The sequence below is a fragment of the Stegodyphus dumicola genome, chromosome 2 (assembly GCF_044657685.1).
Source record: "Stegodyphus dumicola isolate Sdum_Otavi_A_Nest chromosome 2, ASM4465768v1".
NCBI classification, from domain to species: domain Eukaryota; kingdom Metazoa; phylum Arthropoda; class Arachnida; order Araneae; family Eresidae; genus Stegodyphus; species Stegodyphus dumicola.
This window is the reverse complement of record NC_140769.1, coordinates 337553-354954: the sequence shown is the minus strand read 5'-3', so window position 1 is coordinate 354954 and position 17402 is coordinate 337553. Positions and strand designations below refer to the sequence as shown.

Sequence of the window (17402 nt, the reverse complement as noted above, 5' to 3'; positions counted from 1 at the left end):
TCGATCTTTAGATGCATCTCAGAGCGAGTTAAGGAAGTGGACAACGCAATCAGTTTCTGTGTACTTCTTGTTTATGGTTCAATCATTTCCGACTTCTTCAATCTTGCCTGTCAGCTGGTGACAAATGACAAACAAGTATCAACAGCTGTCGTGATCTACACTGCATGGAATAGCATTGTAGTTCCAATCGCATTTTTCCTGCTTTGTTATAGAGGATCGATTATTATTGAAGCAAATGAAGAATTGAAACAAATAATGGCGAAATACTCCGAAATGCTTTTAAAACAATCCTTTAACATTTCTACAAAACAATCGTTTATTCTTCTGTATGAAAATATCATGAATTCTAAATACAGAATGACTGGTGGAGGTATATTTGCAATTGACAACAGACTGATATTAACTGTAGCTGGAATAATGGTCACTTACGGAGTTCTGCTGTTCCAAATCGATAAACCTTGAATTGTAAGATGTGATAAAAAGGGCTTGCTCGTAGCAATGGAGAACAAACAGCTTTCAACCTGTTAAGTTAAACTACTGACTCTATCAGAATAACTTTGGTATTTAACCAACTACACTCCTCCCCTAAAAAAAGAAAAAAAAAATCTGATGTGTACACCACATGACTTCCTTGTACGGGATATTAAATTATACGCATTTTTTCTTGCATTTCACTTAAACTTATTGGATTGAATTAAATCTACTTCGCCGACAGCGCATAAACCACAATTGAATAAATACATTCTTTAAAATTCACTCTATTTTTTTACCATAGCGACACTCTGGCGCTAGGTTCACTTAACAGTATTATATTTCGTTCATATTATAACTCAGAATGCACACAATTTATATCATTTAAAGAATTATCTAATCGTTGCCCCATGTTCTATTCAAATACTATAATAAAGCTAGAACGATGTATAAAAGAAATTAAGCAAACAAAACAAAAAAGAAACGGTTTTACACAGACGATTGAGTATTTCTCATTCAATTCATTCAGTTCTCCCTTCGCGACAAGGCAAAAATACATAAAAACTCAAAATATCTGTATTAAAAATTACGAAGTAAATCTTAAACACTTATTTCCTCGAAAAAATTCCAGAAAGGATTAAGCATGATTTAATTCGCAATAATGAATGAAGGCGTTATCTTTGTTGTTGCGAAGCTAAGTTTCTCTAGATTGGCAACACATCCACTATTCTACTGTTTCAAATGTAAACAAGCAATGGCCGCCACCAAAAAATTATTACTCTTAGCGGCACTTAAACAACTTTAAAATTGTTGATAATTCTAAACGTATTGCATACAGATTTACTAAAGGCATAAAAACCTTAACCGGAAGATAAGAACAACATAATTCAATCATTTTTAAAGCAAAAAATACACAATTTACAAACATATAAGAGTAAAGAAACTGAGGTCACTGAGCCGGGTAACAGAGTGGATTTATTTATAAATATATTTATATACGTTTGGCTCGGCCAATTGCAACCAAAATACGAGGTGCACATCTACATTTTACAGCAGTCCTATATACAAAATTTCAACGTTCTGAGGCTACTCGTTTTTGAGTTATGCGAGATACGTACGTATGTACATACGTTCGTACAGACGCCACGAAAAATTCTCTTCAGAATTCATTTTAAAGCAGTTTTATAATTTTTTGGAGGAACAGAGTCTTTTATTCCGTTCTTACGTACAGATATCACGCAAAAACATCGTTAAATTGCATTCGATATCGGTCAAAATGGATATTTTCGTTGAAATATGCTGCCTGAAACTTTTCGCGATTACAATACTTCCTTTTTACTTCGTACAAGGAAGTAGAAAGGTTCGTTTCACAGTAATTTATATTATAACAAGGATTTCAAAGAAAGTTGACATGCTCTCACTCCCTGCGGACGCGGAAACCAGTAATTTACGATCTTCAATGACGTGCTGCAAACTCTGGTGATTGTGTGAACTTTTATCTAGGAGTTCTCCCTACATTTCTAGATAGTGCGAAAATTGATTACAAATTTCCTAGGAGTGAAGTGCGTAGAAGAGGTTAAAAACTCCGAAGCTTCGGAAACTTAAGAGATTTGGAGACATAAGTTGATACAAAAGCATTCACAGCTCTTTGCGCCCATATCACAAACTTCGCGAATTCCGCAGAGGGCTGGCCGTCCCTAGTTTAGAACATTGTACTTTTGATCGTATCAATAACATGTAAACGCTTGATTTAAAAACCTACCACATTATGCATCCCTTGTACTGATTAACCATTAAGGTAAAGGGACAATGCCCTCGTCCTCCGTCACTTATCACTTATGCACCCCTTAACTCTCTTCGTTGCATTCTAATTTTGTGACGGGGGAGTAACCGTGTGACTTAAAGCTGTATCAAAACAATTTCTACCTCTTATATCAATTCCTTCAGAGTTAGTGTATTAGGTATACATCAGATCTCAACGACACCCAATGTCATCATCTTAGCTAATGTTTTCTAGTTAGTTTAAAATTAAGTACATTAGAAAGCCTACCTTTTTAACACTTTTCCACTTATATTAAGGATAAGGATAAGGAACGGGGAACGTGGGCACTATGCCTCTACCATACGGTTAATTAATATAGCACTACGTCCACCATGATCTAGAGAACCCTTAAAACAATACTTATTCAAATACGCGTATATAATTGAAAATGACTGATTGATTATGAACAATTGTGGTATACCTTGGCAGTAAAATTGTTGCATTTGTGTAAATAACAGGTTACGATACATTTAACATAATACGATGTAGTTAAGAAATGATATGTGTTATTGCATAAGACTTCTAACAAGTGATATATCATTATACTTAATACATCACACAGCGCGAGGATAAACTCCTGAGGAGAAGTCAAACACATAACTATAGAGAGGTTATAATATGATAAAAATACGGTACAGTATGATAAACATCCAGTATAGGTTGTCAAAAATTACAGTAGTATACAGCAGATTACAGTAATGAGGAATACAAAGGTATGGACTAATATGTTTGCGGTAAAATACATTGAAAATATTATAAAAATACGGTACAGTATGATAAACATCCAGTATAGGTTGTCAAAAATTACAGTAGTATACAGCAGATTACAGTAATGAGGAATACAAAGGTATGGACTAATATGTTTGCGGTAAAATACATTGAAAATATTATGCCAGTTAAAAATAGATGTGCATATGACATGATAGTTTAAACAGTTGTAGTATACCTTGGCAGTAAAAATTTAATATTTACATGTATAATACAAAGAAAACAACAATATATGAAAATATTTGAGTTCCGCCCTTATACGTACTATAAAATATGAGGCCTTCCGTTATTGCCACTGACATGAGAGGTCGTTTGCTGCAAAAGAAGTAATTGCAATTGTACTATGTTTTTAAAAGTCAAAATTATCGTCTGTGGCTTGAAAGATTTGTTTTTATTCAAAATGGCGAATTTAACAAAGCACTGGTTCGAAGGCAATATTTACGCTCTTCCCGAAGAGAAATATGCATATTCCGTTATCCAAAAACGATGTGAGAGTCATACTTTTGTGATATCTAAAGCGTCGATAGGTAATATCATCAACAAGAAAGGAAAAAAAAAACGTCAAATTAGATCCTCAAGTGGGACAAAAATTCCAAACAAGTATCCAAGGAAAAAACGGACATCTTCGACTATTGCAAAGGTACGTTGTTTAATGTGAAAAGAAAATCCCCTAGTCAAAGGGCAGTTGCAAAATCATTAAAATGCTCGGTGTCCATTGTAAACAAAACATTGTAAACGCAATGTGCATCGTCTTCTTCCAAACCATATCGATCAACGCAGGACACGCTGCAGAATTTTATATGAGAAACACTTATCCATAGAAAAATGGAAAACAATTGTCACAATAGATGAAGCATGAGTGTATTTAAATGATTGTAACAAAAAAGAGCCATTTATTATCATAAAAGGGGAGAAAAACATTTTACATGGTTCAAAGAATCGAAAGAAAGTTTTTATAAGGGATTCATGATTGTTGCTGGTTTTTCTTATAATGGCAAGTTAAAAATAAAGGGAGTGCAATAAAATGTCAAGAATTACTCCAAACACTATCAGGAACATATTTCATCGCCAATTTTTCTGAATGAAATACCATCGCTTTACCTACAGCGCTATTCATCTGTGAGACTCCATCAGGACAAAGCTAGCAATCACACATCAAAATTCACTGTAAATTTTCTAAAAGAAATGGAACAAAAAACTGGTATCAAGGTCATAACCCTTCACTGATATCCCTACTAAATCTCCCGATGTGTCACCTATGGATTTTTGTGCTTTCGGACTTTTAAAAACTGCATTATCCAAACGTTGTCCCAAAACCCTAGCAGGACTTAGAAAGCTGTTCGAGAGGAATGGGATAGAATATCTCTTCTGCCACTTCAAAAGGCATTATTATCCTGGAAATTGCGGTGTCGAAAGATAGATCAGAATAAGGGATGTCAAATAGAACATTTAAATCACAAGAATTTTATGTAATTTAGTTTTGTGAATACAATATACATCGTCTAAAAAATGTGTGAACAGCCTCTGTGCAAGTCCTACTGTTGCTTCATGTACTTCCGATTTAAGAAAGGTACTATTGCTGATGTTGCCGCAGCATTCAGAAGACTGAATGTTGCTGTCGTGTAGGAATAGCGGGTAACTTTCCATTTAAATACTTTCCGTGTGTAAGAAAATCCAATAGCTACTGATCCCATGTGAAAAAGTCGATGAGAAAAACTAGTAAATAACAATAACCATATCTACATTCTCAAGTTTTCAGGTCTTTCCATTATGCAGGTTTTAAAACTCTTTTTCATGTTATCATATCGAAGCACGTCCATAAACACATCCATAAGCACATCCACTTACATTAAACTAACTTTTACTACAATAACTATAACTCATTTTACTTTACAAGAGCATTCAGTTCTTAAGATATACTATATACACACAGTATGGCCAACCTGCGGCCGAGCGGTAAAGTCGCTAAACACAGGTAGTTCGTTTAGAGGTTCGAATCCCACTAGCGAGTTGGCTGCAAGGGCGTTTCTCAGGTTTTTCCCATGTATAACGTGTATACGAGCCAGTTTCCCTTAGAAAGTACTCCACAAAGGCATCCCTCCCTTTAGGCAGATAGCCCTCGAGGCTTTGCCGTAATTAAATAAACCAAAACAAACACAATACAATTTTCAAGCTATTTAAAATTCATTAGTTACCATTGCATTCACTCTGTTATTGAATTAACATAGACAGTGTATAAACACACAAACTAATTGAATTGTCTTTTACTTAAATTATTAAAATTCATTAAATTATTGAATTATTAAAATTTGCTCTTGTCTTTTACTTTGCCACTACTCTAATTCTGTTCTTGAATGCCCTCATTCTCTTTTCAGGAAATCTTTCCATGTGAGTCAGTACACTCTGCTTGCATGTGTTCTCCATTTTGGTCGGTGGTTGGATTCCTCATCTAGTGCTCATATTCGCTTATAATGTGGTATCTCATTCTGCTAGATGTATGTTGCCCTTATGTGACCTCCGGTGGTCATGTCATTTTCCTTTGGAACCTTTGCTAGGACGACTGATTTCTTTCGTCCTCATTCACTTCCTTTTCTTGATCTACATCGTCGCGGAATCTGCTAGATTTCCAAAGCACTCATTTCTAGGCATTCTTGGCCTCTTCCTCGGATGGTAGCAGTACAAGGTATTTCTCCCGCATTCTTAGCATGCCTTCGTGGTGTAATGGCAGCACGCTCGGGCGTATTTGAAAGGTACAGGGGAGGGAATTGTTAATTTTTAAGTCTCTTGCTTCGAAATAACCTAATGTCTTTAGAGTAGTATCTGTCAAATGCTTGTTTCTGGGGTTGCCCTTAATTTCGCAGCTTTACTCACTGCTTTGGCTTGTTGAATCTCCTCTCTTCTTCTACCCTTCCTCTTAGGATGCTCTTCAATCCTCAGTGTTTTGCCATCTATTTGCATTGCCTTCTTCCGCTATCTTTCAATGTCCACCTCACATCGGCGCGTAACTATTATTTCCACTGATTTTCCTTTAGTTTATATCCGGCTTCATTCTAGGGGCTACATCTGAAATTTCTTCTGAGATTCAGGAAAAATACGTGCATTTTCACAGTTTTTTTTTTTTTTTAGCAATATTTCGTAATTTCTGTTCGTAATTCGTTTTAGATACTTCGGTAACAAGTTTGACACAGCAGTCTATACAGTCAGGTTGTGACAAGTGAAGCTTTGGAAATCCACTTGCAGCGATATGCCAGTCTTTAAATAAATTTCTGATGTCGTTATTGTGTCCCCTATCAATAGACAATTTTAATTAATGCGGAAAGCATTCCAACAGTAGGTAAGTAAAACAGCACTTACCTGAATCATCGGGTTCTTCATTCAGGTATATCCAAAAATACATAAAGGATCAGCTTTTTAAAACTTTAATCTGTGCACAAGTTATAACATAGAGGTTATTACAAAAGATCAAAAACTGCACAACCATTTTCTAAAACATTAAAAAAATAGAATATAGATTACAGCATAAATCATTGAGCGCGCGGTAAAAACTTACGTAATCATTTTAATCTGTTATGCGCGCGCACAGGCGGAAGTATCACGTATCCCAACGTATTCCCACCTTTGAGATTCGAAACAAGGAATCTCCAACCCTAATTCTGTGTTTAATTAATCGTCCATATCTAGATCTTTTTTCAAGAACAGACTCTGGAAAAAAGTCTTTAATAGTTTTTTGCTTAGAAGAAGTCTCTTTTGAGCTAGTACTGGCTTGTCAGACACGGTCTCTGGAAGACGATTTTAACAGTCTTCGGTTCATTGGGAATAGAACCCTGTTCTGCTACAGGTATAATCGGGTCACTTCTACTAGTCACTTCAAAAGGTATTAACCTAAGCACAAGGCGGAGAAATTTTCCGTTTTTCATTTTTATTTTTACTAGGCGAACTTGTGCATCTTTAGAAGGATAGAGTTCGACTATCCCGGCCAGAGACCATTCAATTTTCTTGACGTTGTCACTAAAAACCAGAACAATATCACAAATTGGGATGGGTTTCTGATTTTCAGGAGACTTCGATGATTCGACCGATGATTGGAGTTAAATCATCAACATATTCTGAAGGTCGTTAATTAATCACACCTTCAATGTCACAAATAACGGTGTTCATTTCTTCTAAATTTAGTGAACGCCTACCTAGAACCTTTCATAGAATCCCTTTCCTTATACCTCTCAAACGTTCCCACCACCCACCCCACCATAGGGCAGACGAGGGATTAAATTTCCAAATGATCTTTTGAGATCTTTTTTATCTGTATTGGAAAATGATGTCCCAATCAATTTTCTTCAGCAAATTCTCAACTCCTGAAAAATTAGAATCATTGTCACAGAATACAGGTAATGTTAGACTTCTTGGTACTTCACAACTGGGGATAAGACATCTAAGAATTTCTATTTCTTTCAGCTTAGAAAGTTTCTGTCTGCACTTCTCAAACTTCTTTCCAATGGTGGTAGGAAGTTCAGTATCCCACGATACTTTCAATTTCCAGCACTCTCGTAGGATGACTTTTGGTCTCAAAGTAACAGGACAGATGAAGTCAAGGGGAACAGTTGTATCGTCTTCAACATTTTCTCGTAAATCTATCGTCAAAGCGTCATTCTTCAAGTTCGACTTAAGCCCTTGAACTGGAATATTCTTTTCATTTTTTGGCAAAGGGTCTTCAGATTTTTGATTATTATAACTGTGCTCCCACCATCGTAGTTTGAGTTTGGCAGTGCTAAGAACCAGTTTGGATTCCTCAATAAATTTCTCAAGTTATTCGCGATTTACCACACTGGTAAGACAGTTATAAACGTAAAAAGATTCCAACAGCTTGTTGGCCGTTTTTTCAAAACGGTGAGAAGCATTCTGTAAATGAAATGGAATGGGTGCTCCCGAAAGATACGGGGAAAACGAAAGTCCGAACACAAACCGTCTATGCTAGAAAATGTTAGGTTCGGCAGCATCACCACCCTCCCACCTTAAAAACTTTAGATATGGTCGATCACTCTCACTCAGTCCAATTTGTAGAAAGGCTCTACGACTGTCTGCAACAACGTCTATTTTCTTTAATCTAAATCGATTCATGATGGTTGGAATGAGCTCGACGGTATTGGGCCTCTTTTCCAGGCAGTCGTTGCTAGAAGGTGAGTTCTTTTCTCTGGCCGATCCATCAAAAGCAGGTCTCACTCTTGTAGAGGAATTTTCTTTCATTACAGCCCTGTGAGGGAAGTAGTGTTACCTTTCTTCGTTACTGGAGCTCTTAACGTCTTCTTGAAGCCATTCATTCGTCCATGCATCGACTATTATAATAGTGCACTGTATAATGTAATACGATGTACTACTATTGTGGTAATTCAACATAGTAACAGCACTTTTTGATGTATCTTTTTATTGTATAATAAGCACTGTTATTGTAGGAATCCGCAATACCCTGTTTTCCTCCATCTGCCCCTGTTTGCAATATTCTTTTTCTGGACAGTTGCGGGATTCGAACGATACCCGAATAGTCAGTGAAAGCCGCTCGGGTGTACGGACCCTGCTCTCACCTGTCACCTGTCAACTGCTGCTTGAAACACCGCAGCGATATTATGTACGAAATAGAGCCACAATGTAGCACAGAGATTCTAAAAAAAATGCGGATTAGGGTGGACACACTTTCCTTCCGACAAGAAATAGGATTTCAGTGCAGGAAACAATTTTAAAACTCCATCTACTGCAGGCATCAAAGATAACCATCCAGTTTTCTCATATCCTAAAACGCGCTGGTACTCTACACAGGTAAAGTCGCAAAATTCTCTGAATGACTCAACACGAACAGTGTAGATATAGAAATAGGTACTATTCGGTTTCGAGGACCGTAAAAAATCGCCAAACTATTGTTGATGCCAATGCTGCCAAAATAATTGTAGCAACCCTAATAATTGCGGCAAGAAAGGAAGTATAATAGTAAATAACTATCTATTTTTATTATTATTATAATTTATATTATTTTATTATTATAATTTTTTTATTATTATAATTTATTACTTTTTTATTATTATAATTTATATAAAAAAGGCTAAACATGACTGAATGGAAGCATAAGAGTAAGTAAGTATTTCAGATCATTATTATAATTTATGTAAAAATTGCTAAACATAACTGAATGGATGCCTGCATCGGGATTCGAATCCCTGTGAACGGGCTGGCTCGCACGGGCATTTTCACGGTTTTTCTCGCGTGTAACGTTATGCGAGCCAGTTTCCTATAGAAACCTTCCACGAAGGCATGCTTACCCCCCCCCTCGAGGCTCTGCCGTAATCACATATACCAAACCAAACCTTGATGTGAGCTGATGTATTCTTGAGGTTAGGTCGTTCTTGAGTTGACGCTTGATATATGAATGGGGTAGTGGAATATCTTAAAAGTCGGCGTTGTTGTTACTGGCAGCCCCCCCCCCCGTGGGTTTATCTGCGATTTCGTTGACAATGTCATTTCCTATTGAGTAACAGAAAGATTAACTTTGAAATTTAAAACATGTTACGCTTTGCAGAACGTCAACACACCGGTGCGAAGAGTTAATAAATATTGTGTTTGAGACAATGGAAACCGACTGCATTGGAATAGCCGAATTTGGAGATTAAAATTAAAATATAAATATCTTACATTTTGCGAAATGGCAGCTGTGTAGGGCACTGGAGATAAAATTGTTATTTCGAACACTGTTGCCACTTCTGGCTTTCAAATCGCAGAGTCCGTTAAATAAAAACTCCCTAAATTTGTACCAAATCTGAAATGTATCAGAAACGCGAAATCCAAAATTCTGGCTTCGAGGTCTCCATATTCGGTTAGTGGACTATGTTTATTAAGAATTCGGTAGTTTTGGGTGCCGTCGTTTTTTCACAGTGTGACGAATATGCATAAATACATAAAAATTCTTCATTATTAATTTTTTTAATAGAAATACATCGCGATAACATTTGATGGCAACCATTTGAAAAATGATTCGGACATAGATGTGCTACGAACAGAAAGTCAGTTACGAGACTAATAGCAGCACTGGTGCTCAAACAAAAAAGCATTATACTACATCCAAATTTTACAATTAATGTCTATGAATGTTAAAGCAAATAAGATATTTATATTTTCTGTTACTTAACACTAAAAGTTGCTTAACACTTTCTAATTCATTTAATATTCAGATTAATTACCAAAAGAACGACTTAATTCTTTCTGCTTTTCTGATTTTTACTTCCTTGTACGAAGTAAAAAGGAAGTATTATAATCGCGAAAAGATTCAGGCAGCATATTTCAACGAAAATATACATTTTGACCACTATCGAATGCAATTTAAGGATGTTTTTGCGCGATATCTGTACGTAAGGACACAATAAAAGACTCCTTTCTTCCAAAAAAATTATAAAAATGATTTAAAATGAATTCTGAAGAGAATTTTTCGTGGCGTCTGTACGTACGTACGTATCTCGCGTAACTCAAAAACGAGTACCCTCAGAACGTTGAAATTTTGCATATAGGACTACTATAACATGTACATGTGTACCTCGTATTTTGGCTGCAATCGGCCGAGCCAAACGTATATAAATATATTTATATATATATCCACTCTGTTACCCGGCACAGTGATCTCAGTTTCTTTACTCTTATATGTTTGTAAATTATACATTTTTTGCTTTAAAAATGATTGAATTATGTTGTTCGTATACTCCGGTTAAGGTTTTTATGCCTTTAGTAATGCCTTTTTAGTATTGCATATGCAATATGTTTAGAATTATCAACAATTTCAAAGTTGTTTAAGTGCCGCTAAGCTTAATAATCTTTTTTGATGGCGGCCATTGCTTGTTTACATTTGAAACAGCAGAACAGTGGATTTATTGCCAATCTAGAGAAACGTAGTTTTGCAACAACAAAGATAACTCCTTCATTTATTATTGCGAATTAAATCATGCTTAATCCTTCCTGGAATTTGTTCGAGGAAATCAGTATTTAAGATTTACTTCGTAATTTTTAATACAGATATTTTGAGTTTTTATGTATTTTTGCCTTGTCGCGAAGGGAGAACTGAATGAATTGAATGAGAAATACTCAATCGTCTGTGAAAAACTGTTTCTTGTTTGTTTTGTTTGCTTAATTTCTTTTATACTCGTACATCGTTCCAGCTTTATTATAGTATTTGAATAGAACATGTGGCAACGATTGGATAATTCTTTAAATGATATAAATTTTGTGCATTCTGAGTTATAATATGAAATAAATATAATACTGTTAAGTGAACCTAGCACCAGAGTGTCGCTATGGTAAACACATAGATTCAATTTTAAACAATGCATTTATTCTATTGTGGTTTATGCGTTGTCGGCGAAGTAGATTTAATTCAATCCAATAAAATTAAACGAAATGCAAGAAAAATGCGTATAATTTAATATTCCGTACAGGGAAGTCATGTGGTGTACACATCAGATTTTTTCTTACTAAATGCAATGATCGTCAAATTCTATTCCTCGGAATTCTGAAATTCCATGCAATTCCTCTACGGAGTTCTCCCAAGGGAAAATCAGAATTCGAAAGAATGTTGGAATATCACACTTAAACTTCAAATCTGAACGCCTAAAATTACGAGTTAGGTATTTTTTGATTTTCATTATTAACGTTAATTAAACGACATTTGGTTCGCGACAACAAATGGGACCGCAAATCGAAATTTAGGGATCTCGAAAATGCGATTTCGATAGTTGAATTTAAAGAAACTGCATTCATAAGACCAGTAAAATGCAGAATCGCCCACCTATATGGTGCGTATCGATGTGTCATGCACAAAGTCGAGGGTCTGCGCAATGCCAAGGTTGTGCAATTCTCTGATGTTTTTTTAAGTAGTCGATGTGTACATGGATACCGAGTTTGTGCAATTCTTTGACTTATTATATTCAAGTTGTCGATTTTGAGAAAGGCGCGAAGCAGTGGGTCATTCTGCATTTTCCTCATAAGACTTTTGAAGAAATTACATTAATTGACATTAATGAGATTAGACTTATAAAGACATTATATGAATTAATACTAATGAGATTAGACTTATAAAGACATTACATTAATTGATATTAATTAGATTTTTTTTATATATAAAGTGCTAAAGGAATTGTAAAGCTACTTAGCGATCCAAACCTAAAACTTGAGTTTTCTCAAAAATCATAGATTGCAGTTAGAACTAAATTTCTCATTATTTCTGAAAAGGGTGCTATTTTAAACCCTGAAAAGGCTTATTATATGTTTTTCTCTCTTTCAATACCACATATTTTTATAAAACTACTTTTTCAGCTTTAACGTTAATTAAAACCAAATGTCATTCATTGTTGAAACATGCTAAAGATGTCCAGCAGCGTCAAATATCGCACCAACATTTAATTTGTTATGCAGCAGGAAATGAGCACATCTGTCTCATTAGAACTTTCTTTAATTTTTGTTTGCTTAAAATAAATCCTAAAATATTTCTTTTAATATGTACATTGTTTATCAAAGAAGTAAATTATTTACGGAAGGATATTTATTTTTATATCTTTATTTTATATTTGATATGTATGGTCGCGAACAAAATCTCAGTGATAAAAAGAGGTCGCGGTTGAAAAACGTTTAAGAAGCTCTGCTATGACTAGATAAATAAAAATCAGTTCAATGTTCCTCTGCAAACATATCATTAAAGTTAAGTACTTAGGTAATTCCAATAACTTCAGCGTATCAGTTCTGAAATGCTAGGGTTGCCCAATTTAATATTCTGCTCTCAGCTTGTGTATTAAGATAGGTTGAGGGTCTCTGAGAAAAAGTATCTGATACAATATCTTATCTGTCAAACTGTGGCGTACTTTGCGCCTGAGGCTGAACTACGAACCCAGTCAATATATCTACCTGGTATTATCTCAAATATATTCAGCAATTAATGAGTCCATTCCAGTTTTATTCAAATGAAGTCGAGGAGTGAAGGCATTCTTTGAAGAAAGCCGGCAGTTCAAGTAAGAAGATTTTTTTATTTAATTCTACCTTTGAAACATCACAGAAACGTACTGAGTGAGTGGGCTCCTTAACGAAATATGCAACTAAAATTCCAAAGCTTTACAAAAATAACGCTGTTGTAACGTAAACGCCGTGGTTATTAATAGTACAGTGGTCTTCAAACTTTGTAGCTCCTTAGAACTGAAAGTCCTTTTTCGGGGAATCCCTACATTACAAAAATATATCTTAAAATCTTATTCAAAATAGTTCGATATTATGTAGGTATACTCCGCACTTTAATGAACTTTAATGCAAGGTGCATTTTCTGTAAGACCAATTAAAGAAAATTGGCTACTATTCCGTTTTCAGGACCGTAAAAAAAAAAAAAAAAAAAAAAAAAAAAAAAATGCAACGAAAATGTATGCGCAAAAGCGCCAAATCTAGCGTACGCGCTGATTTCAGATTGCGTAAGTTTATATAGTTCTATATTTCTTAAGACGCCATTGAAATACTAGTTTAATTTTTAAATCCTTTTTAGATTTCAAATTCTTTTTTGCTATCCTGTGGATTTAACAATTTGGGAATTGGCCATGGCGAAAAGTCTGCAACAGAATTTTAGGTAAAGTGCAGAATCACCCACTGCTTGACGCGTTTTTAAGAATTGCACATACTCTGTATCCATGTACACATCGACCTATTTTCACTTAAAAAGTAAAATAAAATTGACAAAAATCCAAATGTTTTTACCCTTGTAGAAAGCGGCAAATAAATAAGTGGGCGATTCTGCACCTAGCGAGAATTTTTTTCAAAGAAAAGGCATCATTCATTATAGAAAATTATGTTTGAACAACCAACGAGATGAAATTATGCTTTAGCGATAACTCGGTAGCGAAATAGCGATGCAGGCATCCATTCAGTTACGCTTAGCAATTTTTATATAAATTATAAAAATGATCTGAAATAGTTATTTACTCTTATGCTTCCATTCAGTCATGTTTAGCCTTTTTTTATATAAATTAGAATAATAAAAAATATTATATGAAATTAAACTTTCGTATAAATTAAAATATGAATCCTAAATAGTTATTTACTATTATACTTCCTTTCTTGCGTTAGGGTTGCCGCAATTATTTTTGGCAGTACTGGCATCAACAATAGTTTGGCGATTTTTTACGGCCCGCAAAACCGAATAGTACCGAAAATTGTCCTATTTTTATTTAAAAATTTAAAAATAAAATTAATGTAATTTGCTCATTAATAGCATTAAGGAGTATTCCATGTGTCACCTACCTTTGCATTGCATTTATTAACAGGGGTGTGCTTGCATTTTTTTGCATAAACTGTAGAAATCTAGTTCTATTAATTCTATCTGCAATCGCATTTCATATTCTGCACTTAATTTAGTCCTTTACTTTGTTTTTGTTGCCACATACGTTGAGAAAGATTTTCAACTTAATTACGTTGCTTAGAATTGCATTATTATAGGTGTCTAAGAAACTTGAGTATTTCGCATGAATCTGCAACCAAAACTTCAGGAGCTTCTCATGCTTAAATTTCGATTTCAACGTCGAATTTGTTGATAGACCGACAAATTCAGAAATAGCTAAATGTATTTTTACATTTCCTACTCGATACACACTAGTCAACCAGTCTGAGTACTTTATAGTTTTCTTTCCGAATATTTATTTTGAATCGTAGAATCCTAGGGTTTAATTTGAAGAATCCCGAAGTTCCTCGAATTTAAGATTGTGTGATTATGGCAAAGCCTCGAGAGATACCTGCCTAAGGGAAGGGATGCCTTCGTGGAGAACTTCCTAAGGGAAACTGGCTCGTATAGACGTTACACATGGTGAAAACTATGAAGATGCCCCTGCAAACAGCCCGTTTGTCTGGAATCAAACCGACGTCGGAACTAAAAGCGTTCTGCGATTTTTACCCCTCGGCCGCTGATGGGTCCAGAGTTTTAACCCTTTGCGGCAAAGTGTGTCCGCTCTGGACACACCTAAAAATTTCTTTCTGTACGCACAGAAAAATTGAATGAAAAAGGATGTATAGGTTACTCTGAACCTTCTTTATTTATAGTAGATGGCAGCTCAACACAAACCAGTCCATATATTTTAGCCATGTTTAGTTTTTTTAAGATCTTCATTTTTCAAAGAAATCTTCCAGATTTTTTTAGGGTATAAAAGGAATTGTTTGAAAGGAAACTTTTGTGTTATTTTTTCGGCTGTATGCTAATACCCTTATTCCATATTAGGTTTAAATTTTTACCTTGAAATCTTGCCTAAAATCGACGGGCGAAACGACGTGTTCCCAGACTGGGCTCTCAGGCAGCTGTATCTTTGTTTCTCTGCAGCTCATCGGTCAGCTCATTAACATAGAAAGGTGGGTCCACATCTGCGTTTTATTTCCTGTTTTTCTTTTTCATCTTTTCCTTTGGGGGGGGGAAGTTTGGTTATCAACTAAGAAATTGGGGTGATTTTCTGAAGCCCAGGGTTAATTTCATCAGTTAGGTGTTTGGTTTTCCACTAGAGCAGTTCTCTTTTGCTCTTTCGCTTTCGTTCAAAGAAGTTTTGTTAGCGCTACGTTTAATAGTTTTGAGTTGTAGATGTTTATTTAATTTTATTTTATAGTTTTTAATTTCATATTGTAGATACAATATTAGTTTATTTTTTTTCGAATTTTTAATTATTTTGCAAACGGATTGAAGAGGGCTGGCCATATCTGAAACACTGAAAGTGCTACACGAATTTCTTTCAGATAGTGAATCTGATACGGATCCCGGTGCATGTGCGCAACATGCAATATTGGGTTGTGCTTTTTGAAAGGTGGTGTCACTTTCTTCGAAAAGTACCACTATGACACCCCCCCAAAAAAAAATAGACTAAAGTGTAAATCTGAAATGTAAATAATGTAAATATCATATAAAAGCTATTTTCCCCCATTCATAAGCATGTAATCATCATATAACCCAAAATGAGCTTTTTAGGTGGGTGTAGAGTAGCATATCTCCCTGTGGCACACCCTGGGTAATGCAAAATATGCTATGGTATTCAGAATCTTGTGTTTTTTAATCGTAGGCAAAATCTTTTGCTATTTTACTTGCTTACCAGCAAGGCTGGTTTCAGCACTCTTTTCGAAGCTCTATTCAATCAGTGTGCCACTTTGGGCACACCCACAGAATGAAAACGATAAGTGCTATCTTTACAAAATTTTTTACTTGCGTACTCCTCTAGGCCTAATTAGACTGCCTACCTTTTTTTTTTTTTTTTTTTTTTTTTTTTTTTTTTTTTTTATCAAAACACCGACTTTAAAATGCAGCGTGCCGGAAAGGGTTAACGCAATAACAGTAACAAAGATACTCCTCTGATAAGTTATACAGTTATAATAGCAGTTGCAACTATTCCAAGCAAATCAGCTAAGGTGCCAGAAAATTGAGTCACGTAACTCGTTACCCAGACCAAGCCAGACAGCATTACAATTGAAAATCAACATTAGAAAAATGGCTCGCCCCGTACAATAGTAACTGCACTGCAAGAGCACAAACTATTGCAATGTATGCTTATTACTATCCATTTTGCTTGTACTTGTTAAAAGTAATGTTTTAAAGCAGTTTAAAATAACGCAGAAACTCCTGGCAATGTGTAACTGAATTACAAGTTTACTGTGATTATCTCAGTAACAGTATTGTAAATGCGAAATCAGATAATGTTTAAATGCGCACATAAATGTCATGATTACATACAAGTGTCTTATGTAACTTGTACAAGATAATGCTTGTAATTAACATATTTCTATGCTTATACACAGGTCTTGTATGCCCATGTAATATTTTCATATGGAAGAAAGAATCCTTTCTGCCAGGATGACTATTAACATTGTAAGGGTTTTACGCTCACCACTGATCTAACGCAATGGTTCGCAACCTGATTTTCTCCACCCATCCCGCTCACCCTCTCTAAATCACTTCTCCCTTCCTTTCCAAGTGCATATAGTACAGTGACCGCTGCTTATTAAAATCACTTCCACTCCAAACATAGCTGAGTTTATCAAGCGGCTGAGTTTTATGGACGACGATTTCAGTATTATATCGCTTTTAAACATAATCGCGTAAGATAGTAACTAACATTTAATCTAATAGTTGCTACCTAAAATAGCACTGTTCAATAACGTTAAATAATTAAAGTAATTAAAGTAGCATTAAAGTTAAAATATTTACGCTATATTGAAAGTTTAAAAAAATTATGAAAATTTACGGTAGAAGATTTTAGTCCTAAACAAAGCTTTGGTTCTTGGAAATTTCAATGTAATAAGCGGCCTGTTTTATTAAACA

The 17402-nt window shown here is 35.0% G+C and overlaps 1 protein-coding gene across 3 annotated transcripts in view; it reads left to right on the top strand.

Moving 5' to 3' along the window:
- LOC118201817 (flavin-containing monooxygenase 5-like) overlaps window positions 1-17402 on the top strand; it is a 210149-nt gene that overhangs the window by 178406 nt on the left and 14341 nt on the right. The window contains exon 1 of one of the 3 annotated variants that reach the window (XM_035373980.2): window positions 12944-13089. The exons of the other annotated variants lie outside the window; for them this stretch is intronic. The gene's annotated coding sequence lies outside the window, so the exon portion shown is untranslated. Of the gene's footprint in view, window positions 1-12943; window positions 13090-17402 lie in introns of those variants that run through there. 3 annotated transcript variants of the gene reach the window in all.